The sequence below is a fragment of the Manis pentadactyla genome, chromosome 10, assembly GCF_030020395.1.
Source record: "Manis pentadactyla isolate mManPen7 chromosome 10, mManPen7.hap1, whole genome shotgun sequence".
Lineage (NCBI taxonomy): Eukaryota > Metazoa > Chordata > Mammalia > Pholidota > Manidae > Manis > Manis pentadactyla.
Genome location: NC_080028.1, coordinates 18,843,802 through 18,869,293, shown reverse-complemented (window position 1 = coordinate 18,869,293; position 25,492 = coordinate 18,843,802). Strand labels below are relative to the sequence as shown.

The 25,492-nt window shown below is 42.5% G+C and overlaps 1 long non-coding RNA gene across 1 annotated transcript; it reads left to right on the top strand.

Moving 5' to 3' along the window:
- Positions 1 to 14,517: 14,517 nt before the first annotated feature.
- On the top strand, positions 14,518 to 23,133 carry LOC130678957 (uncharacterized). The gene is made up of 2 exons (XR_008991938.1): positions 14,518 to 14,815; positions 19,806 to 23,133. It is a non-coding gene; the product is annotated as an uncharacterized LOC130678957 (long non-coding RNA).
- The last annotated feature ends 2,359 nt before the right edge of the window (positions 23,134 to 25,492 follow it).

The following is a 25,492-nucleotide window of genomic DNA, read 5'->3' as shown; positions in this document are numbered from 1 at the left end:
TTCCTTCAGTTTTTCTTTTGTTCTTATACTCCACAGATGAGTGAAATCATTTGGTATTTGTTTTTCTCCACTTGGCTTATTTCACTGAGCATAATACCCTATAGCTCCATCCATGTTGTTGCAAATGGTAGGATTTGTTTTCTTCTTATGGCTGAATAATATTCCATTGTGTATATGTACCACATCTTCTTTATCCATTCATCTACTCATGGACACTTAGGTTGCTTCCATTTCTTGGCTATTGTAAATAGTGCTGCGATAAACATAGGGGTGCATCTGTCTTTTTCAAACTGGAGTGCTGTATCCTTAGGGTAAATTCCTAGAAGTGGAATTACTGGGTCAAATGGTAAGTCTATTTTGAGAATTTTGAGCAACGTCCATATTGCTTTCCACAATGGTTAAACTAGTTTACATTCCCACCAGCAGTGTAGGAGGGTTCCCCTTTCTCCGCAACCTCACCAACATTTCTTGTTGTTTGTCTTTTGGATGGTGGCCATCCTTACTGGTGTGAGGTGATATCTCATTGTGGTTTTAATTTGCATTTCTCTGATGACAAGCGATGTGGAGCATCTTTTCATGTGTCTGTTGGCCATCTGAATTTCTTCTTTGCAGAAGTGTCTGTTCAGATCTTGTGCCCATTTCTTAATTGGATTATTTGCTTTTTGTTTGTTGAGGAGCGTGAGCTCTTTATATATTTTGGATGTCAAGCCTTTATCAGATCTGTCATTTACGAAAATATTCTCTCATACTGTAGGGTACCTTTTTGTTCTATTGATGGTGTCCTTTGCTGTACAGAAGCTTTTCAGCTTGATATAGTCCCACTTGTTCATTTTTGCTTTTGTTTTCCTTGCCCAGGGAGATATGTTCGTGAAGAAGTCGCTCATGTTCACATCCAAGAGATTTTTGCCTATGTTTTTTTCTAAGAGTTTTATGGTTTCATGAATTACATTCAGGTCTTTGATCCATTTTAAATTTACTTTTGTGTATGGGGTTAGACAGTGATCCAGTTTCATTCTCTTACATGTAGCTGTCCACTTCTGCCAGCACCATCTGTTGAAAAGACTGTCATTTCCCCATTGTATGTCCATGGCTCCTTTATCAAGTATTAATTGACCATATATGTTTGGGTTAATGTCTGGATTCTCTAATCTGTTCCACTGGTCTGTGACTCTGTTCTTCTGCCAGTACCAAATTGTCTTGATTACTATGGCTTTGTAGTAAAGCTTGAAGTTGGGGAGTGAGATCCCCGCCACTTTATTCTTCTTTCTCAGGATTGCTTTGGCTATTCGGGGTCTTGGGTGTTTCCATATGAATTTTTGAACAATTTGTTCCAGTTCGTTGAAGAATGTTGTTGGTAATTTGATAGGGATTGCATCAAATCTGTATATTGCTTTGGGCAGGATGGCCATTTTGACGATATTAATTCTTCCTAGCCAAGATCATGGGATGAGTTTCCACTTGTTAGTGTCCTCTTTAACTTCTCTTAAGAGTGTCTTATAGTTTTCAGGGTATAGGTCTTTCACTTCTTTGGGTAGGTTTATTCCTAGGTATTTTATTCTTTTTTATGCAATTGTGAATGGAATTGTTTTCCTGATTTCTCTTTCTATTGGCTCATTCTTAGTGTATAGGAAAGCCACAGATTTCTCTGTGTGTTAATATTGTATCCTGCAACTTTGCTGTATTCCGATATCAGTTCTAGTAGTTTTGCAGTGTAGTCTTTAGGGTTTTTTATGTACAGTATCATGTCATCTGCAAATAGTGACAGTTTAACTTCTTCTTTACCAATCTGGATTCCTTGTATTTCTTTGTTTTGTCTAATTGCCATGGCTAGGACCTCCAGTACTATGTTAAATAACAGTGGGGAGAGTGGGCATCCCTGTCTTGTTCCCGATCTCAGAGGAAAAGCTTTCAACTTCTCGCTGTTAAGTATGATGTTGGCTGTGGGTTTATCATAGATGGCCTTTATTATGTTGAGGTACTTGCCTTCTATACCCATTTTGCTGAGAGCTTTTATCATGAATGGATGTTGAATTTTGTCAAATGCTTTTTCAGCATCTATGGAGATGATCATGTGGTTTTTGTCTTTCTTTTTGTTGATGTGGTGGATGATGTTGATGGACTTTCGAATGTTGTACCATCCTTGCATCCCTGGGATGAATCACGCTTGGTCGTGGTGTATGATCCTTTTTATGTATTTTTGAATTCGGTTTGCTAATATTTTGTTGAGTATTTTTGCATCTATGTTCATCAGGGATATTGGTCTGTAGTTTTCTTTTTTGGTGGGGTCTTTGCCTGGTTTTGGTATTAGGGTGATGTTGGCTTCATAGAATGAGTTTGGGAGTATTCCCTCCTCTTCTATTTTTTGGAAAACTTTAAGAAGAATGAGTATTATGTCTTCTCTGTATGTCTGATAAAATTCCGAGGTAAATCCATCTGGCCTGGGGTTTTTTTTCTTGGGTAGTTTTTGATTACTGCTTCAATTTCTTTGCTGGTAATTGGTTAGTTTAGATTTTGTGTTTCTTCCTTGGTCAGTCTTGGAAGGTTGTATTTTTCTAGGAAGTTGTCCATTTCTTCTAGGTTTTCCAGCTTCTTAGCATACAGGTTTTCATAATAGTCTCTAACAATTCTTTGTATTTCTGTTGGGTCCGTCGTGATGTTTCCTTTCTCATTTCTGATTCTGTTGATGTGTGTTGATTCTCTTTTTCTCTTAATAAGTCTGGCTAGAGGCTTATCTATTTTGTTTATTTTCTCGAAGAACCAGCTCTTGGTTTCATTGATTTTTTTCTATTGTTCTATTCTTCTCAATTTTGTTTATTTCTTCTCTGATCTTTGTTATGTCCCTCCTTCTGCTCACTTTAGGCCTCGTTTGTTCTTCTTTTTCCAATTTTGTTAACTGTGATGTTAGACTGTTCATTTGGGTTTGTTCTTCTTTCTTTTTTTTTTTTTTTTTTTTTTTTAGATAATTATTTTTTATTGAAGGGTAGTTGACACACAGTATTACATTAGTTTCAGGTGTACAACACAGTGATTCAACATTTATATACATGATAATTCTAGGTACCAGCTATCACCATACCAAGTTGTTACAATATTTTGACTATATTCCTTATGCTATACGTTACATCCCAGTTATTTAATTTACAATTGGAAGTGTGTATATATATATATATATATTTTTTTTTTTGTGTGTGTGTGTGTGTGTGTGTGTGTGAGGGCCTCTCTCATATTTATTGATCAAATGGTTGTTAACAACAATAAAATTCTGTATAGGGGGGGTCAATGCTCAATGCACAATCATTAATCCACCCCAAGCCTAATTTTCATCAGTCTCCAATCTTCTGAAGCATAACAAACAAGTTCTTACATGGAGAACAAATTCTTACATAGTGAATAAGTTACATGGTGAACCTTACAAGGGCAGTCATCACAGAAGCTTTCGGTTTTGCTCATGCATTATGTTGTTCTTCTTTCTTTAAATATGCCTGGATTGCTATATACTTTCCTCTTAAGACTGCTTTTGCTGCGTCCCACAGAATTTGGGGCTTTGTGTTGTTGTCATTTATTTCCACATATTGCTGGATCTCCATTTTAATTTGGTCATTGATCCATTGATTATTTAGGAGCATGTTGTTAAGCCTCCATGTGTTTGTGAGCCTTTTTGCTTTCTTGGTACAATTTATTTCTAGTTTTATACCTTTGTGGTCTGAAAAGTTGGTTGGTAGGATTTCAATCTTTTGGAATTTACTGAGGCTCTTTTTGTGGCCTAGTATGTGGTCTATTCTGGAGAATGTTCCATGTGCACTTGAGAAGAATGTGTATCCTGTTGCTTTTGGGTGTAGAGTTCTATAGATGTCTATTAGGTCCATCTGTTCTAGTGTGTTGTTCAGTGCCTCTGTGTCCTTACTTATTTTCTGTCTGGTGGATCTGTCCTTTGGAGTGAATGGTGTGTTGAAGTCTCCTAAAATGAATGCATTGTGTTCTATTTCCTCCTTTAGTTCTGTTAGTATTTGTTTCATATATGCTGGTGCTCCTGTGTTGGGTGCATATATATTTAGAATGGTTATATCCTCTTGTTGGACTGAGTCCTTTATCATTATGTAGTGTCCTTCTTTATCTCTTGTTACTTTCTTTGTTTTGAAGTCTATCTTGTCTGATACTAGTACTGCAACACCTGCTTTTTTCTCCCTATTGTTTGCATGAAATATCTTTTTCCCTCCCTTGACTTTTAGTCTGTGCATGTCTTTGGGTTTGAGGTGAGTCTCTTATAAGCAGCATATAGATGGGTCTTGTTTTTTTATCCATTCAGTGACTCTGTGTCTTTTGATTGGTGCATTCAGTCCATTTACATTTAGGGTGATTATTGATAGGTATGTACTTATTGCCATTTCAGGCTTTAGATTCATGGTTACCAAAGGTTTCAGGTTACTTTCCTTACTATCTAAGAGTCTAACTTAACTCACTGAGTATGCTGTTACAAACACAATCTAAAGGTTCTTTTCTATTTCTCCTCCTTTTTCTTCCTCCTTCATTCTTTATATATTAGGTATCAGATTCTATACTTTTTCTCTATCCCTTGATTGACTTTGGGGATAGTCAATTTAATTTTGCATTTGCCTCACAATCAGCTGCTCCACCCACCCTACCAGGATTTTACTACCTCTGGTGACAGCTATCCAACCCTAGGAACACTTCCATCTATAGCAATCCCTCCAAAATAGACTGCAGAGATGGTTTGGGGGAGGTAAACTCACTCAGCTTTTGCTTATCTGGAAATTGTTTAATCCCTCCTTCAAATTTAAATGATAATCTTGCTGGATAAAGTAATCTTGGTTCCAGGCCCTTCTGCTTCATGGCATTAAATACATCATGCCACTCCCTTCTGGCCTGTAAGCTTTCTGCTGAGAAGTCTGTCGTTAGTCTGATGGGCTTTCCTTTGTATGTGATCTTATTTCTGCCTCTGGCTGCTTTTAACAGTCTGTCCTTATCCTTGATCCTTTCCATTTTAATTACTATGTGTCTTGGTGTTGTCTTCCTTGGGTCCCTTGTGTAGGGGGATCTGTGGATCTCCGTGGCCTGAGAGACTATCTCCTTCCCCAGATTGGGGAAGTTTTCAGCAACTACCTCCTCAAAGACACTTTCTATCCCCTTTTCTCTCTCTCTTCTTCTGGTATCCCTATAATGCGAATATTATTCCACTTGGATTGGTCACACAGTTCTCTCAATATTCTTTCATTTTTAGAGATCCTTTTTTCTCTCTGTGCCTCAACTTCTTTGTATTCCTCTTTTCTAGTTTCTATTTCATTTATTGTCTCCTCCACCATATCCAATCTGCTTTTAATACCCTCCATCATGTTCTTTAATGATTGGATCTCTGACCTGAATTCATTCCTGAGTTCTAGGATGTCTTTCCTTACCTCCATTAGGATGTTGATTATTTTTATTTTGAACTCCCTTTCAGGAAGAATCACGAGGTCCATATCATTTAAATCTTTCTCGGGAGTTGTATTAACAATTTTACTCTGGACAAGGTTCCTTTGGCATTTCATGTTTGTATATGGCGCCCTCTAGTGTCCAGAAGCTGCTGAGCCCCCGAAGCAATGTCAGGGATCGCAGGGGAGCGGTACTAGGGGTAGGAAAGAGCTGTTCCCCGCCTCCTGGCTGCTGTGCCTGTCTCCACGGCCTGAGCCAGTGGGCCAGGCACACAGGTATAAGTTTTTGTCCCAGAGCAGCCAGATATGGATCCCTGCTTTCCACAAGTGGCTGGAATCCCAGTCTCCCCAGGAACTCTGCCTGTATTAACTTTCCAACCTGGTAGTCATGCGAGTCTCATGAAAGCACCATGAAATGTAGGTTTGTCCTCCCAGCACAGATCTCCAGAGCTAGGTATTCAGCAGTCCCAAGCCTTCCACTCCCTCCCTGCTCCGTTTCTCTTCCTCCCGCCGGTGAGCTGGGGTGGGGGAGGGGCTCGGGTCCCACGGCGCCACAGCTCTGGTACGTTACCCCGTTCGTGAGGTCTGCTCTTTTCTCCAGGTGTGTGCAGTCTGACGCCGTCCTCTTTCCTGTTGCTCTCTCAGGATTAGTTGCTCCAATTAAATTTTCTAATTGTATCCAGTTTTAGGAGAAAGCCTCTGTCTCTCCTCTCATGCCGCCATCTTTAATCCTGTTTTTAACTAAAGTTTAGTTTAGTTTTCTCATTATGAAAATATTATATTCTTAGTACAGAACAGCCCAAAGGAAACAAAACCTATGGCTCATCCTGCTGTTGTTTTTTTCACCATAAATATTTTCCCCTGCTTTCTTCTTTAGCAAATTGACTTTAAATTTTATTGTTCCAAAAATAATTCACACTGGTAAAAATAAAAACAATGTAAGTGCGTAAAGTGAGAAGTTGAAGACTTCCTTCCCTCCAAGGCCCTTCGGCCATTCCCAAGTGGTAACCATTGTTAACGTGATGCATATTCTTGTGGACAATTTTCTTTTGAGATTAGTTTTTTTTTTTAAGTTTAAGCATGTTTTATTAAAAGTATAACGCAAATAATATTCTCTCAGCACCCCCGTCTCACCCCCTCTAAATGAAACTGCAGAGAAATAATCACTGTTACTGGTTGAATATGGATTCTGTTTCTCAACACTTAGGCATTTGGAAGTGTGTGAGGACATTTTTGTTTGTCACGGTGACTGGGGAGCTCTGTGATCCTTCAGGGCACCGTGGTCAGCTGTTGATGACTCTGGAGTGGCCGGAAGGGCCCCATGTGAGGGAACATTGTTCCTCCTGGAGCGCCACTAGCGCCCCCATTAGAAGCCCTGAGCTCTCCCCCATGCGGACTGTAAGCACACACACATAGATACACACACAACACACAGACCCTCATGCGGATCGTAAGCGCGCACACACACACAACACATAGAACAGACAGACCCCCATGCAGACCGTAAGCACACACACACACACAAAACCAGACCCCCATGCGGACCATAAGCGCGCACACAACAACACACAGAGCCTTTTTTTCCATTCCAACAGAAAAGTTGCAAGAATTATACAGTAAAACACAATTTGAAAATCTACCACCTAGATTCTATTATTAACATGCAGCCTTGTTTGATTTTTCACATGTCTATTCCAATACATGCCAGTATCTATGTCCCAGTCATCAATCCATCTTTTTTTTAAATTTCAAAGTTAGTGGTAAAGATCAGTACACATTCTCCCTACATTCTTCACTCCTAAATTGCCTTTTAAAAATCATCTTACACATATTGATTTACAGCTTGCTCTATAAATACATCATTGTTCATTCAAGAAGTCAGTACTTTTTATCAAGCGTGTACTATGTGCGAGGCCCTGGAGTTGTATTGATGAGGAAAAAAACTCAGTTCCTGAATCAGGGGACTTCTTGCTCTCATAGAGCTTTTGAAACTCCTTCCATAGCAGTAGTAATAATAATTAGTAGTATAACAGTATTATCACAACAATATATAACATTGTAACAACAAAATATTATCATTATTATAACAGTGTTGTGTGACTACTATATACTTGAAGTGACCCTAAGTATTTTAAATACCTTAACTAATTTAACCCTATAAAGTGAGAACAACTGTCATCTTTACTTTTCAGATGACACTGAGCCACAGAGAAATTAAGAAACTTGCCCAAGTTCACACATCTCATAAGTGACACAGCTAGGAGGCCACATGTAGAATTAGCAATTCATTGGTCCCCTGTGAATGTACAGCTCCTGGTGCTGGTGGACACAGGAGCTCAATGTTCTCTAATTTATGGCAACCCTGAGCATTTTCCTGGGACCCCTGATGTGATAGGCTATGGGGGTAAGGCAATTAGAGTGAAGAAAGCCCAAATCCCATTGGGGATAGGGCATCTACCCCCAAAAGAGTATACTGTGTACATTTCTCCCATCCCTGAATATATTTTGGGGGTAGACATCCTGCAGGGCCTGTGGTTACAGACCACTGCAGGTGAGTTCAGACTGAGGGCACCTGTGATAAAAGCAGTTCTGAGGGGACATGCTAAGTACCCACCTGTAGCTCTGCCTGTACCTTGGTGAGTGACAAATACTAAGCAGTATAAATTGCCTGGGGGCACAAGCAAATTGGAGAAACTCTACAGGAGTTGGAGAAGGTGGCCATCATAAAGTCCACTTATAATCCTTTTAATTCTCCAGTGTGGCCAGTGAAAAAGCCAGACTGCTCCTGGCATATGACTGTGGACTACAGGGAATTGAGTAAAGTCACACCCCCTATGCATGCTGCTGTGCCCTCTATAGCAGCCCTTATGGACACACTAAGTCATGAACTAGGGCCATATCATTATGTTGTGAACCTTACTAATTCTTTCTTCTCTATTGACCTAGCACAGGAAAATCAGGAACAGTTTACCACATGGGAAGGCTGGCAGTGGACATTCACTGTCCTTCCACAGGGATACCTCCATGGTCCCACCATTTGTTGCAGACTTGTAGCCCAGGACTTGGCCACATGGAAGAAACCACAAACAGTGTGGCTGTATCACTACATTGACCACATTATACTCACATCTGATTCTCTTTGAGATTTATAAGGGACAGTTCCTAGACTGCCGCAATATCTACAAGAAAAAGGATGGGCTGTGAAAAGCACCAATGTTCAGGGACCTGGTTTGTCTGTAAAATTATTGGGGGTTGTCTGGTCAGGTTAAACTAAAGTTATTCCTGAAGCCGTCACAGACAAGGTCCAGGCTTTCCCTACCCCTACCACTGTGGCAGTATTACTAGATTTTTGGTCCTTTGTGCTACTGGAGAGTTTATCCCACACTCGGCACAAATTCTGAAGCCCTTATACCGGTTGGTACAAAGGGCATCAGGTGGGACTGGGATGAGGCATGTGCAGCTGCTTTTACTGCTGCTAAGTGAGCAGTCAAGGCCTCCATCTTCTACCTGATGGAGGGCTAATTCTGCAGCTTTGGGTGTCTCTACCCTTCCCCAATTCTGGGGAAAGACCCACCATTCTAGGAGGTGCCTTACCCTAGACCAATTCCCCACTAGGGGCTCCCCAATTGGAAGCCCCACACATAGGGGGTGGCCGAGTGAAGCTGCACCCTCTATCACTGCAGCCATGGGGGTCTCCCCTCGATACCTAGAGGGAGAACATCCAAGGGTTGCACCCATGTAGACAGATTTCAGATTCAGAGGTCCTGCTGACTACCACCAGATATAACTCCGGGGGGAAAATCCTGGGGCAAAATACCTTTTAAACTAAAATTAAAGGGAGAAATAAAGTGAGAGATATCCATTTATTTCTTACAAGCAGTTGTCCCATGTCTCTCTCTACCCGGCTGCAGAAGAGAGAACTCCACTCAACCTCTCCTGCCCAGACAAACCCGTGCTCACCCATGTAATTACCTACTGATGTGGAGATGGACTACCTCTTTCCACCCCTTGGAAACACCTATTGATATGCAGATGCACTAAAGTCAGGTGAGAGATTCTGGAAATACTGCAATTTTACCCACACCTAATCTCTAACTCTACATTACAGTTGTTTCAATCTCCTAGTTTTCAAGAAACTCCCTAGTTTTCAAGATGTCTGGGTTCCGTGGGAGAAGTCATGTGCCCTCTTGGCAGGAAGAGGGAGCCCTTGTATCCATAAATGGATCTTTCTGTAGGTTTTGTGGGCCTCGGGGCCACTGCTAAATGTAGTATGGATATCCTGGGTATGCCTGCTACTGGGTACCCTGGGAACATTTGCTACTGGAATGTGCAGTTAAGACTACTGGCCTGTACTCTTAACTGGTCTGGGTCCCAGTAACCCGCAAATGCTTAGTCCCACCTTTGGCCCCTTGGCCCCGTCTTAGACAAGCATTGCCTCCCTCAGACATGTGGCAGAGGTTGCCAGGTCACTTCCTGTCCCCACAACACCTCCCTCACGGTGACCCCTTGGCAGGTCCTATTCAATTACCTTCCACTTTACCAAAAGGAATGAGAGGGAGGTGGCCTTTGGCTCCCTCCAAGTCATCAAGGGAGGCTGGTTCCTTCTCTTAAGCTATTGTTACATCTGCAGCTACTGAGGAGCATTCTGTTGAGTGGTTTCTGTTTTGAAACAAGGAAACAAAAAGCCGGGCCAGAGCTCCCTTTGCATTTGGCTTATCTTCTCACTTCAAACTATGATTTTACTTTTTCTCATCAACTACAGCACCTTATAATTTCAAAAGGAAGCTTGGCCTGTGTGTATCAAGGGTCTTGGTGTCTAATATTTCACCCCGTATCTTCCACACTTTTACCACTAGTCCAGAGGAAGGCTTCCCAATGGGTAGAGTTCCCTTTCATTAAACCTTCCTTCATTCTGAAGGGTACCACAGTACACCACCCCAAAAACATGCCTCCTTGTCATACGGATCATTTTGAGCTAAAGGTCATTGAGGAACAGCAGACCTGGGAAAAGCCCACAAACCATGGGCGCAACTTTTCCTTCTGTAAAGGAAAATTACATTTAAAAAGAAATTTCCACTTGCAAAAATGTTCCTAGCAGGAAGAGAAAGACTCAACAATTCTTATCAATGAGAAAGCACTTAAAACTTAAATCTGCATAACAAGTCTTACTAACAACCTTTGTTTACCATACTATTTCAGGTCATTTTCCCCTAACTTGCTCCTTCCTCTCCTCCCCCAACCCAGAAACCCAAAACCCCCTTTCTGTGTTTAGCCTATGGTGTAAAAGCCCAAATTCTAAGTACCACTTTGGGTTCCTCATTAGTTAGTGCTCCCATGTGTATGTGCAATGCACGTTAATGTGTTTGTTTTTCTCTTGTTTAACTGTCTTTTGGCATCTAATTTATAAGGCACCGGTCCAAGAACCAAAAATGGGTAGAGGAAAAAGATTTTTTTTCTACTTTACATTCCTTAATTTAAAGCTAGTTCTTTTTGCTCCCTTCCTCTGTGGCAATAAAACCCTCCAAGCCTTACAGGTAAGAGTATTTTAACAGAAGGAAACAGATTACAGAGAGAAAACTTCGCAGAGGAGATTTTACTGTAATATTCTACCGGTTACATCATCCTTTAACTAGAAAATTTTAGTGTTCCCCTGAGGTAATGCAGGGACATGAGACAAGCATCATGATTAATTTTCTCTATGATAAAAAATGTGAAGATATGAATAGTATAGTAAGAACAGGAGGGATTCTGTCTTAAGGATAAGATTCCATTTTAAAATGCAGGGAGTTACCTAACATACTTTATGGTAATTGAAAAGGTATCTCGCTGCGACCCTCCTTACCCAGAATGACTCAGGAGACACGGGCCCACGCAAGAGACTTTACTATGTGAAAGAGAGAGTGGCTGCCCCAGAGGGAGGGTGGGTGAAGAGAGAGAGAGCGTGAGCAGCAGGATAGAGAGCAGAGAGAGTAAGCAGCAGAGAGACAGACAGAGGGAGGGCAGCAGCGGGGTGCCTTTTATTGTGGCAGATCTGCTTGGCCTGTTGCCTTGGGGGAGGGTCAGGATGTTTAGAGATTAGGCGGGGTGAGCCCCAGGCAAGCCCAGGCATAATTCTCACTGGCTTATGTGCTTGGGACCATGGGGCAAAAGGAGGATAAATTATATATTCTTACAGTAATTGACCAAAAACAGACATTATCTTAAGTCAGAGAAAGCAGTCCTAAAGGTGTGTTTCTGTTAGGGGGTGGTTGTTTATTTTCCTCTGTTCTTGTCCCCGCAGCAACAAAGAATTGAAGGGCAGAAACACAGTAGTGAAGCAGAGTAAAACTTTTATGTAAAGTTACTTAATGAAAAAGAGAGGTGCCCTGAAGGATTGGGAAAAAGTCTTAAGGCAAAAAGGTTAAGCACTTAGAAAGTGTGGGTGACCTCAGAGAGAGGAGCATCCCCTGAAAGGTTGGGGGTTCACCCTTTTAAGGATTTTTCAGGAATGTGACAAAGGGCTAGGGATGTGGACTTGTTAAGCGGTCTCAAGATGTTTATCTTTGATGAGATATTGAGTTTCTTTTCTTATCAGTCCTCCAGGTAATTCTGCAAAATTAGTTTAACACAAGAAATTTACTGCTCTAATTCCCTCCCAGGATAGCAGCTTCCTGGTCTGGGAGCATATCAATCAAGACTGTCTGCCCTGCCTTCCAGGGGGGCTGAGTTATTGTCTGTTTGTAAAAAAATATGTTAAAGAATATTACTTATTAATTTCTTGGGTTTTAAAATGCAATTTTAGCTTTAAGATGAAATCTTTCCTGTCTTTATTATGCTGTTTCTCGAACTGGGCCTTTTAGCAGGCTAAAGTAAATCTTAAAATGGCATGATCTAATTGACACAATGAAGACCCGGGCTGTGCTCAGATACTTTGCTTTATATGGGGAATATTCAAACATCCCAGGCTAAGTTGCTCCTGGCCTTTTGAGCTTCAAATGATTAACTCATTAACTTTGAGTCTTTTCTGGGTTTTTAGTTTTAACTCATTAACTCTTGAGTCCCTTGTAGTGGGTGTGAGTAAAATTGTAATATTTCCAGAATTTCTCACCTGGCTTTAGTGCATCTGCATATCAATAAGTGTTTCCAAGGGGTGGAGATCAGTAGCATCTCCATATCAATAGGTAATTACAGGGGCAGGCAAGGGTTTATCTTGATCCCAGAGGTTGGGTGGAGCTCTCCTCCCTTGTGCTGCAGCCCGGACAAGAGAGAGACAGAACAACTGCTTGTAAGAAATAAATGGATTTCTTAAACTTTATTTCTCCCTTTGACTGATTTCAGTTTTAGAGGTATTTTGCCCTGGGATTTTCCCCCCGGAGTTACAGTGGGCTTTACTGGCCTTAATTCTCTCTCCACCCCTGCTCGTATCTATTTTCCTGCCTAACATTTCCACTGCTTGAGAGTAACCACTATTTTGGAGAAGAACACGATCAATAAATTGTTTGTGTTAAGTTTATCTTACAGAATATCCAGAGGACTGACTGTGGGTAATGACCTAATGTCTCTCACTGGAGGTAGACATCATGAGACCTCATGTCAAGACTATGTTCCCCTGGCCCTTTGCCCCATTCTTGAAATTCTTAAAAGACACAAATCCTAGGCTTTAAGCACACCTCCTCTCTGAGGTTGCCCATACTCTCCTTTCTTCGAGTATGTACTTTGCCTTAAACAAAGATTTCTTGCTGTTCAGCTTATCGTGTTTCATCCCTATGGTCTTCCAAGCCTCTTGGGAGGTTAATAAGAGATCCCTTTTCCCAGTGGTAAGTGTCTTTGTTACTTCACTATTTCATTCAATTTTCTTGACTTAAGCACAAGTCTTCAATCTCTTCTACTTCAGACAAGTAAGGAAGGCCTATTAAGATCTCTGATTTGGGCTTGCAAGTTCCCTTGCCTGGGCGACCCAGATGAACCTGTAGCTGCACAATCGTGCTCTTCAGTAGCCTGCCTGAAAATCTTCTTTGCCTTTGGAGAAGTTCTCAGAACATAATCTCACTCCATCCAGTGCTCTGCGACTCCCCCAAATCCTAGGGTGGCAGGGGCTCTGTTCCAATGCTGTGCAGATTCAAGCAGACACTGGGCATCAGGTGACCCTGGCTTTGGGAGTCGGAAGGGATCTGCCCTGTGCCAAGCAGGAAACTTTCTTTTTCTTCCACTGTTCTTCTTTGCTCTCTACTGCCTGCATGGCTGCTGCCATTTGCTACCACTCTCCTTTTAAAGAATTCCTTCCTTACCTACACTTGTCGGACCTGTTTGTGAATTCTCTCTTGATCAGAGTCAAGAATCCTCCCCAACCCAGACTGAGGTTTCACCTAGTGTGCAGGGCAAGACTTGCCCAGATGCAGCTTCCTGGCAACACTCCCACCTCACCTACATACCTATTTTAGATTAATTATAGAAAATCAAAAAGTGATACATTTTTATATAGCTGAGATCTATTGTTTAAATTTTTGATCATAAAACATTAGAGCTCAGTATTAGGATGATGCTGACAACAATGACAGAGTTAAGCAAAAACATAGATAACTGGACTTGGCAGGAATCAGAACACATACTTCAGATTTTGGTCTGCTGATGAGAACTCAAGAGTCAATTTAAAAAATATTTTTCTTCTTTTAGTTCTTTAACCAAAATAATGTAGGGACAAAGGTCCTGGATAGCACAATGAGACCTAGATTATGATCATTATGATAGAGACTGCCACCACATGACCATGTGAGTTTGGACATGTTATCGCTTTGGTTTTAGTTTCCTGTAGGGGCCGGCCTACGGCCGAGGCTGAGTCCCACTATGGCTGAACACCGCCCTTCCACTGTAGCTGACCAACGCCCTAAGATGGCGCCCGCTTCCTGGGCACCACCCTTCCTGGTTTGGTGGCATTAGCATAAGGAAGTTGCTCCTATAGGCTTGCCCCATGCTTCCGCGCTCGTGCTCAACTCATGCAGAAGGCATGCTACCAATCAGCTTAAAGGTCACGCATGATCTTGATCACCATAGGCCAGCTTCCTTTATATAAGGCATAAGCAGGAAAGAGAAGGACCCTCTCTCTCTCTCTCTCTCCTCTCATTCTTCCTCTCACTCGCTCCCCCCGGCTGTTGCTTCTTCTCACTCACCTTCTCCCGACCTTCCGAGCAACAATAAAGAACTGAAGTGAACCAGGTCTGTGTACGTATCGCTGTCATCACCGCCACAAGGAGCGAACGTGATATCTGGTGCCGAAACCCGGGAATTTTTTTCCAACCACCCAGAGGAGAAACTGGCGGATGTGGACGCCATAGAGTTTCTTACCCTGAAGCAGTACCTGTGGACCCCATTTGGAAGGATTGCTCGGGAAGGCGCCTCAGAGGAGAAGGGTGAGTGGACCAACGAGCAAAGCAAATGTAGAAGTAGAAAAGGAGATAGCAAGCAGCTGTGGTGGGGATTTCTGTTTTGTCTGTCCGTCATAGTGTTCTTTGTTGTACTGTTTTGTTTTGTCAAAAATGTTATGAAAAGTTAGGGCGCCAGTGAAAGTTCGCGGGATAGCGACGAAGCAAGGAAAGTTCGCAGTATAGCGACGAATGTAAATTAGTGATAAGCCATAAGGGAAGGAGAGGAGGTTCTTGAAAGAAGAAAGAGCCTCTGATACAGGGGGGGTCCTCTGATGAGGAAGAGGACCAAGAATTATCAGGAGAAGAGTTAGAGGCTAGGGCTGCTCAGAGAGGACATCGGCCCACATTGTACCCCTCACTGAGCCAACTGAGAATAAGCAGAGAGGAAGGAGAGACTAGTTTGGCCCCTCTCCCCAATAAGAGCAGTAAGGTAGAAGAGATTGTGCCAACCGCCCCAAATCATCCATTTTGCTCTCCAACCTATAGAGCAGAGCCACCCCTTTACCAGAGTTACTCATGTTGTGGTGGCCAGGGGTGCCAAGAACAATTGGGCAAGAATAGATGGAGGGAATGGCTAACCATGGAGGGGAATGCAGCCTTCCCAGTAATAGAAGATCCAAACACCCAGCAAAGATACCATCAAGCCCTAGATTTTAAGCTTGTTAAAAGCCTAAAGGAAGCTGCCACCACCTATGGAGTGCAAGCAGCGTTCACTGTGGCCATAGTGGAGTCATTAGCCACTCAGAATCTAACACCAGATGATTGGGCTAATGTAGCCAGAGCATGCCTTACTGGAGGTCAGTACCTGCTCTTCAAAACTGCGTGGGCAGAGCTTTCACAAGACACTGCCTGGCACAACGCTGCCACAGGGAACAATCAGTGGAACCTAGAGATGCTAATGGGCACAGGACCTTACTTAGGACAGCATAATCAGATAAATTACCCGCCTGCAGTGTATATGCAAATAGCTACAGCAGCTGTCAAGGCCTGGAAGACACTCCAGGGCACTGGTGATTTACAGCGTCAATTATCTAAAGTACTCCAAGGACCAAATGAGCCTTATGCAGACTTCTTGGCGAGACTGATGCAAACCGCAGGCCGTATATTTGGAGATGCTGACACAGCCATGCCCCTAGTAAAACAGTTGGCCTATGAGCAAGCAAATAAATGGTGTAAAGAAGCTATCAGGCCTTGGAAAAATAAAGATTTAAATGTGTACCTCAAAGTTTGCCGAGACATCAATGATAGTGTAGTGCAAGGACAAGTGATAGCCACAGCCATAACTCAGGGACTGCAACAGGCGCGTAGCAGGGGTACCCTTCCCGGGGCATGCTTCCATTGCAAGCAGATGGGTCATTTAAAGCGAGATTGCCTGAAATTAGGCAGAGGAGGAGCCAGTGTGACCAACATCAAACCACAACCGAGATTATGTCCCAGATGTAGAAAAGGAAACCATTGGGCAAGAGAGTGCAGATCAGTAGTAGATGTGGAGGGATGCCCACTACCCCCGCAGCAGGCAAAAAATGGGAGGCCGGGCCCCCCACCTCAGGGCCCTCAAATGTATTCGGTGATCCAACAAATTCCCAGGACACATTTTCATCTGACAGATCAAGGATCCAGCTTGGAGTTGAAGAACCAAGGAGAGCCACCTCAGGGAGCGCAGGAGTGGACATCCGTGCCACCACCAGACTCGTACTGACTCCCGAGATGGGAGTCCAGTTAGTAGAGTCAGACTTTAAAGGACCATTGCCTAAACAGACAGTGGGACTTCTATTGGGCTGGAGTTCCACAACTAAAGCAGGATTAATAGTACACCCAGGAGTTATTGACCCAGATTATGAGGGAGTAGTGAAGATTATGGTCTCTTCCCCAAGAGGCATTGTGGCCATCAACCCTGGAGACCGCATTGCCCAAATTCTCATGCTTCCTAGCAAGCATGGACAATACGGACACAAGAACATTAAGAGAGGCCAATCAGGATTTGGATCATCTGGGGCACCTCTGACCTGTCTCACATTAGAGCTGGGAGACAGGCCTATGCTTGTCCTGAAGATTAGAGATAGGAACTTCTTAGGACTATTAGACACAGGAGCAGATCGCAGCATTATAAGGGAAGAAGAGTGGCCGAAGGACTGGCCTTTAAACCGAGCTGCTCAGACTTTAAGAGCGCTAGGCATAGCCCAAGCCCCATTATGTAGTGCTGCCACACTCCCCTGGAGGGACCCGGAGGGACATGAGGGAGTGATTCAACTTTATGTGCTGAACATACCGATGTCTCTCTGGGGAAGAGACATACTGACTCAAATGAACCTCAGATTAACAACAGAGACCTTTTATAGCGATCAGGCAAAATCCATAATGCGGAAGCAGGGCTATACAGGGACCGGAGGCATAGGAAAAAAAACTGACTGGCAGAGAGACACCTATCCCACTCTCAGGAGTGGTACCCAGTAGGATTGGAGGCCCAGGACTGGTTTTTTCCTCGGGGCCATTGAGGACAGACAAGAACTAAAAATACAATGGCGATCAGAGGAGCCCGTGTGGGTTCCTCAGTGGCCCCTTACCAGAGAGAAAAAAGAAGCAGCCCACACATTAGTGCAAGAGCAAATTGCCGCAGGGCATCTTCAAAGTTCTACTTCCCCATGGAATATACCCATATTTGTCATAAGAAAGAAATCAGGAAAATGGAGATTGCTGCATGATCTAAGAGCTGTAAATAATCAGATGATTCTCATGGGATCAGTACAATTAGGTTTACCATTGCCTATGGCCCTGCCAAAAGATTGGAAGACCATTGTAATAGATATCAAAGATTGTTTCTTTTCCATCCCTCTTCATCCTGAGGATTGTGAAAGGTTTGCCTTCACTGTACCAGCCATCAATCATGGTCAACCAGATGAGCGGTTTGAGTGGAAAGTGTTGCCACAAGGCATGGCAAATAGCCCTACTATGTGCCAGTTGTATGTGCATGAGGCCCTGGCAGAAGTTAGAAAAAAGTTCCCTGATGTAATTATCTATCATTATATGGATGATATTCTCTTGTGTCATGAAAAGAATAGTAAAGTAGAAGAAGCCCTCTGCTTCTTGCAAGCACACTTTAAGATATGGGGCCTGGAACTAGCACCAGAGAAAATACAGGCAACTTGCACCAAACAGTATTTAGGAATTAAATTGGAAGATACTATTGCTAGGCCATTAATAATAACCATAAGAACAGATCAATTCAAAACCCTTAATGATTTTCAAAAACTACTTGGAGATATAAATTGGGTAAGGCCATTCCTAAAGCTTACAGATGAAGAGCTCAGTCCATTATATGAGACACTGAAGGGCGATTCTGATTTATCATCTCCGCGCTCTCTCAGTAAGCAAGCCAAGGAAGCCTTGAGCCTAGTCCAATCCCGCTTGCAGCTTGCCCAGGTAGATAGAATAGACTATGGCAAATTGCTATTCCTTATAGTGATACCCAGTAATAATAGCCCAACAGGGGTACTTTGGCAGGAAGGGCCAATTCTCTGGGTATGTCTGGCCCACTCTCCAGGAAAAACATTAAGATGGTATCCTCAGAGTATAGCTGATTTGATCATCAAGGGAATCAGGACAGCTATAAAAACATTTGGGATTCCCCCAAACATAATAATAACACCTTATACTGCTGAGCAGATTGAATGTCTTACTGCATGCTGTGATGCATGGGCTGTTGCTTACACCATCACCAATGCTTCCTTTGACAACCACTACCCAAAACATCCTTGGCTACAGTTCTGCCTCTCTAATCCCGTCATCTTTCCTAAAAACACAAGATGTAATCCCATACCCAAAGCCAAGGTGGTGTTCACTGATGGGTCAAAGAATGGCATCGGGACTGTGGTCACTGGTGACCAATCTTGGACATTCAGTTTTCCAACCACTTCAGCCCAACAAACAGAGCTGTTGGCTGTAGCACAAGCCTTTACGCTTTTCTCACAGGAACCTTTTAACCTTTTAGCAGATAGTCAGTATGTAGTGAATGCTGTGTCCATCTTAGAGAATGTAAGTTATATTAGCCAGTCTTCCCCCGTTGCCAGTATTTTCAGAAAGCTACAACAACTGATCTGGGATCGATCAACACCTTTCTTTATTGGACATGTAAGAGCCCACACTTCCCTCCCAAGGACCCATTGCTGAGGGAAACAGACGTGCCGATGCCCTGACCCGTGAGTCTAACATCTCAGTGATATATGACCATGTAGAACAAGCCACACAATTTCACAAACAATTTCATGTGAATTCAAACACCCTTCGCTTAAAATATAATATTACTAGAGACCAAGCTAGAGCCATAGTAGTAAGTTGTAAATGGTGTGTTACACTCTTACCCACTGTTTCAGAGGGAGTCAATCCAAAGGGACTACTACCCAATCACATTTGGCAAATGGATGTCACTCATATTCCAGAGTTTGGCAAGATGAAATATATTCATGTGTCTGTTGACACCTGCTCAGGCATCATTTTCGCCTCTTGCCATATAGGGGAAAAAACTAGAGATGTCATAACTCACTGCCTTCAGGCGTTTTTGGCCTGGGGAAAGCCCAAGCATGTAAAAACTGATAATGGACCAGCATATACATCCCAATCCTTTCTTAGATTTTTAAGGGTAATGGATATCACCCATACCACAGGTATTCCCTACAACCCTCAAGGGCAAGGCGTGGTAGAGCGCACCAACCTGACCCTTAAAAATGCTCTCTATAAACAAAAAGGGGGAATAGGGGCAGACTTCAGATCCCCCAGAGACAAACTTAACATCATATTATTCATTTTAAATTTTTTGACATTGGACAAAGATGGCCACAGTGCAGCAGAGCGGCATAATCGCCGTTCCAGGCCTAAAGACATGCCCGCAGTTATGTGGAAGGATGTATTGGAAGGATCATGGAAAGGCCCGGATCCAGTGTTAATCTGGAACCGAGGCTCTGTTTGTGTTTTCCCACAGGACCGAAACAATCCCATCTGGGTGCCTGAACGCCTGACACGGAGAGTGGCAAGACCAGAACCGGAAGTGCGAGATGCCGACCCCACTGATGCTCATCCTGCTACTGATCCTTCAGCAGGCGATAGCGGAACCCAGAGAACTATGGGGTCTGGTGAAGGCTTGGCCTCTACCACTCCCGGTGACTGAAACTGCACATACCTTTCCTGCCTTTTTCTCTACCTATAGTACACTTAATCTCCCATATCTGCCCTTTGACAGCTCTATGTGTTACTGGCATTCCTTTTCATAACCTCTCTAAAGCTGCCAATCTGTCCAGGGAATTAGGCAAGATGTTATCCACCAATTGGTCCAGTGAGTTTGACGTGCTCACCACTCAGCTACGGCTAGAAATATTGAATGTTAGTTCCCAAAAGGTAGAGGCGCTGTCTGTAGCTCAGTTTGCTGAAGCCGTGCTAAATGCCACCAAAGCCTGGTCAGGCATGAGTGTTATGGGTATATTACTCCTTGTAGGTCTTCTCCTACTTGGGAGAAAAGTCTGTTCCATGCAACGGCAACATCGGGAAGTGCAGATGGCTCTGGTGCAGGCCATGGCAGCTATAGAGGAAGGCATCTCCCCTAGGGTGTGGCTCAATATGTTGGACCAGTAGTCAAAGACGGGTAAGATCAGGAGGTAAGCATACCAACCTAAGACAGGGCGCAGACCTTAGCTGTCTGTTGCCCTATGACGGGTAAGGATGCTGTGCCTCCCTGACAACCTAAGACAGGCATGGTCCCCGAGCCTCATTGTGTTAAAAAACAAAAAAGGGGGAGATGTAGGGGCCGGCCTACGGCCGAGGCTGAGTCCCACTATGGCTGAACACCGCCCTTCCACTGTAGCTGACCAACGCCCTAAGATGGCGCCCGCTTCCTGGGCACCACCCTTCCTGGTTTGGTGGCATTAGCATAAGGAAGTTGTTCCTATAGGCTTGCCCCATGCTTCCGCGCTCGTGCTCAACTCATGCAGAAGGCATGCTAACAATCAGCTCACGCATGATCTTGATCACCATAGGCCAGCTTCCTTTATATAAGGCATAAGCAGGAAAGAGAAGGACTCTGACTCTCTCTCTCTCTCTCTCTCTCTCTCTCTCTCTCTCTTATTTGTGAATCATTGATTAAATACGCAGATGGTCCATTACCCATAAATGAGGCATTGAGTTGTTATTCACAGGTCACATGTTAACCCGTTACTGGGAATGGAATACATCAAACTGCTTTATGCACCCTCCAGCCCTTTAAGGGTTGGGATACAAAAGTTACTCAGAAAGGAAAGAACTTCTGAATGATAGGCCCAATCTAAGCACAAGCACAGAAACTCTGTGACTGAGATTGAGAAACTCAAAAAAGTCCTGAAAACAAAATACATTTTTGCTCCTAATTATTTCCTCCTACTCCATGACTTTGTTTCATCACTTACTTCCTCTGCTAGTGGGTCTTCAAAGTTTTCCCTCAGATAGGATTCTGTCCTAGCCCATAAATGTGAGCATCTCCCCATTTTATATTCATGTACTTTACCTGTCATCTTGGAATAGAAGTCTGCACCTACTGCTGTCAGTCCTCAGTCCAATGCAATCCAACTTTCATTTGTACCACTCTACCGAAATTTTTCTTATAAAGATTGTCAGATTGCTTATCTGCCCAAATGAATTTTTTCTTGTGCTTAATTTCACTGCAGCATTTACTCCCTTGCTGACTCACCTACTTTAATGGTGTACTACCCCCTGTCCATTGATGCCTCCCAAGTCAATTTACAACTACTTAGTAGATGTCTACACTTACAGCATCTAACACTATTCATTAAATGTTGTATATCTAAAATCAAGCTCATAATCCTCCATACTTCTTTGGTTTTCTGGCTCAATGAACGATTAATACAGAGCCTCCCTAGTAGGAAACCAACTCCATCTCATCTTAATTGTCTTCTCTTATTCCACTCATTCAACTGGCCATCAAATCTCTTTTCTCCATCCACAATCCACTGCCTTAGGTCAGGGCATCAGCATTTCTTAAAAGGACCTGCCTCTCTTTAATTTCCAGAGCTGTGCTAGTCTATCCACCTGGGGCCTGCTGGAGTTCCCACCTGAGAAGATACATCTGGTAAAGACACCACCCTATTCACGAACTTTCAGTTTCTCCTTGAAGGTTGCTTTCAGGTTATATCCAAGTTCACTGATGTAAGACCCTTCACCACGTGATGAGCACGATCTGATCTCCCCAGCCTTATCTTCATGCATTTCAGGCACACTGGACCAATCTTCATCCTCTAAGCAAACCAAGTTCACTTGAACACTGCAACCTTAATTGCAGGCCCTGAGTGTTCTCTTTATACGTCCTTAATCACAGAACATAACATCTGAGTAATTACACATCCTGGGTCAGTGTTTGTTGAAGGAATTAACCATGAATCTTGGATGCTGGTTCTTCAACAAGACATTAATTATGAATTAAGTAAGTAAAAGAATTATAAAAGATATGCCTCCTTTAAAAAAATCACTTTTTTTTTTGGACAAGGAGAGGCAAATAATTGCCTGCTAACCTGACATTCTGCCAATAACATCGTCATTTTCAAATCTTGTTCAGTTCATGTCAGACTGTCAAAAAACAGCTGACAATGCCTTCCCCCCAACATTTTCTGAAATACCTTTATGTAGAAAAATACATTAATGAGCTCATTCTAAACATGATCATCATACCTCAGTTTTCCATAGATAACCACAACACATGAACCATTCCTTGTAAGAACATCCTGTGTAGGACTGTTGAAGTAAATAGAGATTTAAGATTAGCTAAACTGAGAGTCACATCATGTGAGTTCCTATATCTGTTTAGAGGTTAGTTTAGAAAGCATTTGTAAGGGGAAGGGAGAAAAAACCCGACCTCTTAAAATTTACAAGAAATTCTCACTCATTGTCATAATGGAAGTTCCCAAATTTCTCAAATGTGTCTGTTCTATGTAATCTCTGGTGGCATAAAAACATTTTCTGGAAAATATTATGAAACTGAAGAAGCCTCTGATGCCACTGCCAAAACCTACAATAACTTGTAGTGATCAGGTTATCCTCACAAACAGGTGCCACCACGAAGGGCTCTGGCTTCTCCCCCTTCAAGTAACATTTCTAAACCTTTCCTGTATCTCTCTGATTTCTGTTCTCAGCGATATGGGGCTAAAAATATAATGCCTGTTATGAGATGATAATATGCTGATGGTATGTACAATCATGTAAAGATCAGTTTCTCTTGGTAATAATGTTGAACTGTATATGTTTTTTTCAATAAACTTGCATTAACCGTTTATTTTGTCCTAGTGCTTGGCACTGGAGACACAAATATAGGAGATTCAGCTCCTGTTCATGAAGAGTTTAGAGTCTAGTGGTCAGGCTGATGAGGTGACATTGTAAAACATATAAAAGAAGTAGCCTAGGGTACCTCGGGATGCAGAGGAGTGGCACACAGGCCAGGGAGGTGTTAGGGAAGGCTTCTGAAGACCGTCAGTGCTGAGGCGAATACATTCAGCAAGTACTTACTAAGCTGCCTACGTCACGGCTCCATGCCTGGGAACACAGCAGGGAAACAAGCAGAAGAAAGTTCTGCCCTTATGGAACTTATATTCAAGGAGAAAATACTGAAGGAAATTTGCGAGATGAACAATCTAAAAAGAAAATGAAGAATGTATCTTTTAAGGTTAATTATGTACAAAATGAGTATAGCTTGGGCATCAGGAAAATCTGGCTCACTGTGTAATCTCTATCCTAGTCAAAACATGGTGAAATTTCCTGCCTTTGTGAACAGGGGGGTGACTGCTCTCCATCCCTGGGAACAGGACCAGAATCCATTCACAGTTCAGGGATCCCTGCCATAATAAAGACACACACACACAGGGTGGGCAGTTCACTGGGTGACCAACACCCCTAGTGGCATCCCCATTTGACAATGTCCCTTTGCCAGAAGCAGGAATAAAGGGAAGAGATACTATCTTGCCCCTAACCCCATATTTTAAGTTTCTTTCTGATCATAAAAAGGAAAGTAAAACTTATACACAATGGTTTTTGAAGAGGTGATGCATATTAGGATGTGTGCCCTTTTTTCCCAGAGCAATGGTTACACACATTAATTCACATCAATTTACTTGACTGTTCCAGAAGACTCTTGGAAGGAGAATGATGGTGACGTGCCACTTGGGTAGAATGACCCTTGTGGCTTGGCCATTCATTGAACAATATACTGTTTTGAATTAATTCTCAATGAATCAATTCACAATAATTTTTATTCACTTTAGTTCTCCTGTATTTGTTTATTGTTCAGAACAGTGTTTGTTAACATCTGCCTGAGACTCTCTGTGAATCTAGAAATACTAAGTATTGTCAACCCAGTTCAGATGAGCTAGACAAGGTGGGATATCAAGTTAAGTAGATGTTTATATTAGTTAAGATAACATAAGCAGATAAATTCAGAAATCTCAAAGGTTTCAGTTTCTCATTTATGTAAAGACCCACGTAAGTGTCTGTAAATGGCTATGGGAAGGGTTTAGGTACAGTGCTTTTCTTCACAGTTATTCAGGGATCTACACGGACAGTTTCTACCCATAACATGTGGATTACAAGATCACCATCAGCATTGGCATCCAGCCAGCTGATGGGGGAATGGAGAAAGTGAAGAAGGCACCCCCACTCTTCCACTCACATCTTCCATTGGCAAGATCTAGTTCTATGATCCTGCCAGGAGAAAATGAAGTCCCTGTGTGAGAAATCCCTTCCCAGCAAGAACTACACAGTGGGAAAGGAGCAGGAATCTTTAATTCTAGGTGACCATCAAATCATTTCTGCCACAATGCCTGCTTTCTGTTTCTACAGTATAACTTAGAAAAGTAATATGGTTGTCCTAAGGTGACTAATGATGTGAGATTTCAAATAAGAGATCTTAACACTGAGTTTGTGTGAATAAATTACTGCATCTCCTAAAAGTAAACTTATTTCAGAATAATTTTATATTTATAGAAAAGTTGCAAAAATGGCACAGAAATGGAGATATATTGATATATGACCCAGTTTCTCCTAATGTCATCTTACATAACCGTGGTCCATCTGTCAAAACTAAGAAATTCACATGGGCAAATTACCATTAACTAAGAGACAGGCTTTATTCAAATTTCACCAGGTTTTCTACTACGGTCCTTTTCCTATTCCAGGATCCAATCTGGGGTACATGCTGCATTTAGTCATCGTGTCTCCATTGCTTCCTCTAGTCTGGGGCAGTTTCTCAGGTTTTCTTTGTTTTTCATGACCTTGACTCTTTTGAAGGTACTAATCAGGGATTTTATAGAGTGGCCCTCAATTTGAGTTTGTCTTATTTTCTCATGATTAAACTGTGGGCATGGATTTGGGGGAAAATACCATAGAGGTGAAGTACCTTCTTACCACACCACAGTATGATAGCTTATTATATTAATATATATAATATCAATTTACTGGTGTTGTTAACTCTGATCATCTGGTTCAGGTGGTGTCCTGAAAATTTCTCCTTTGTAAAGATACTTTATTTCCCTCTCCATTCTCTATTCTTCAGAAGCAAGTTGCTATGTTCAGTCCACATTCAAGGAGAGGAGACACTACAACTTTTAGAATGGAGAAAGAATTGAGGTTTTTACTGCCTGT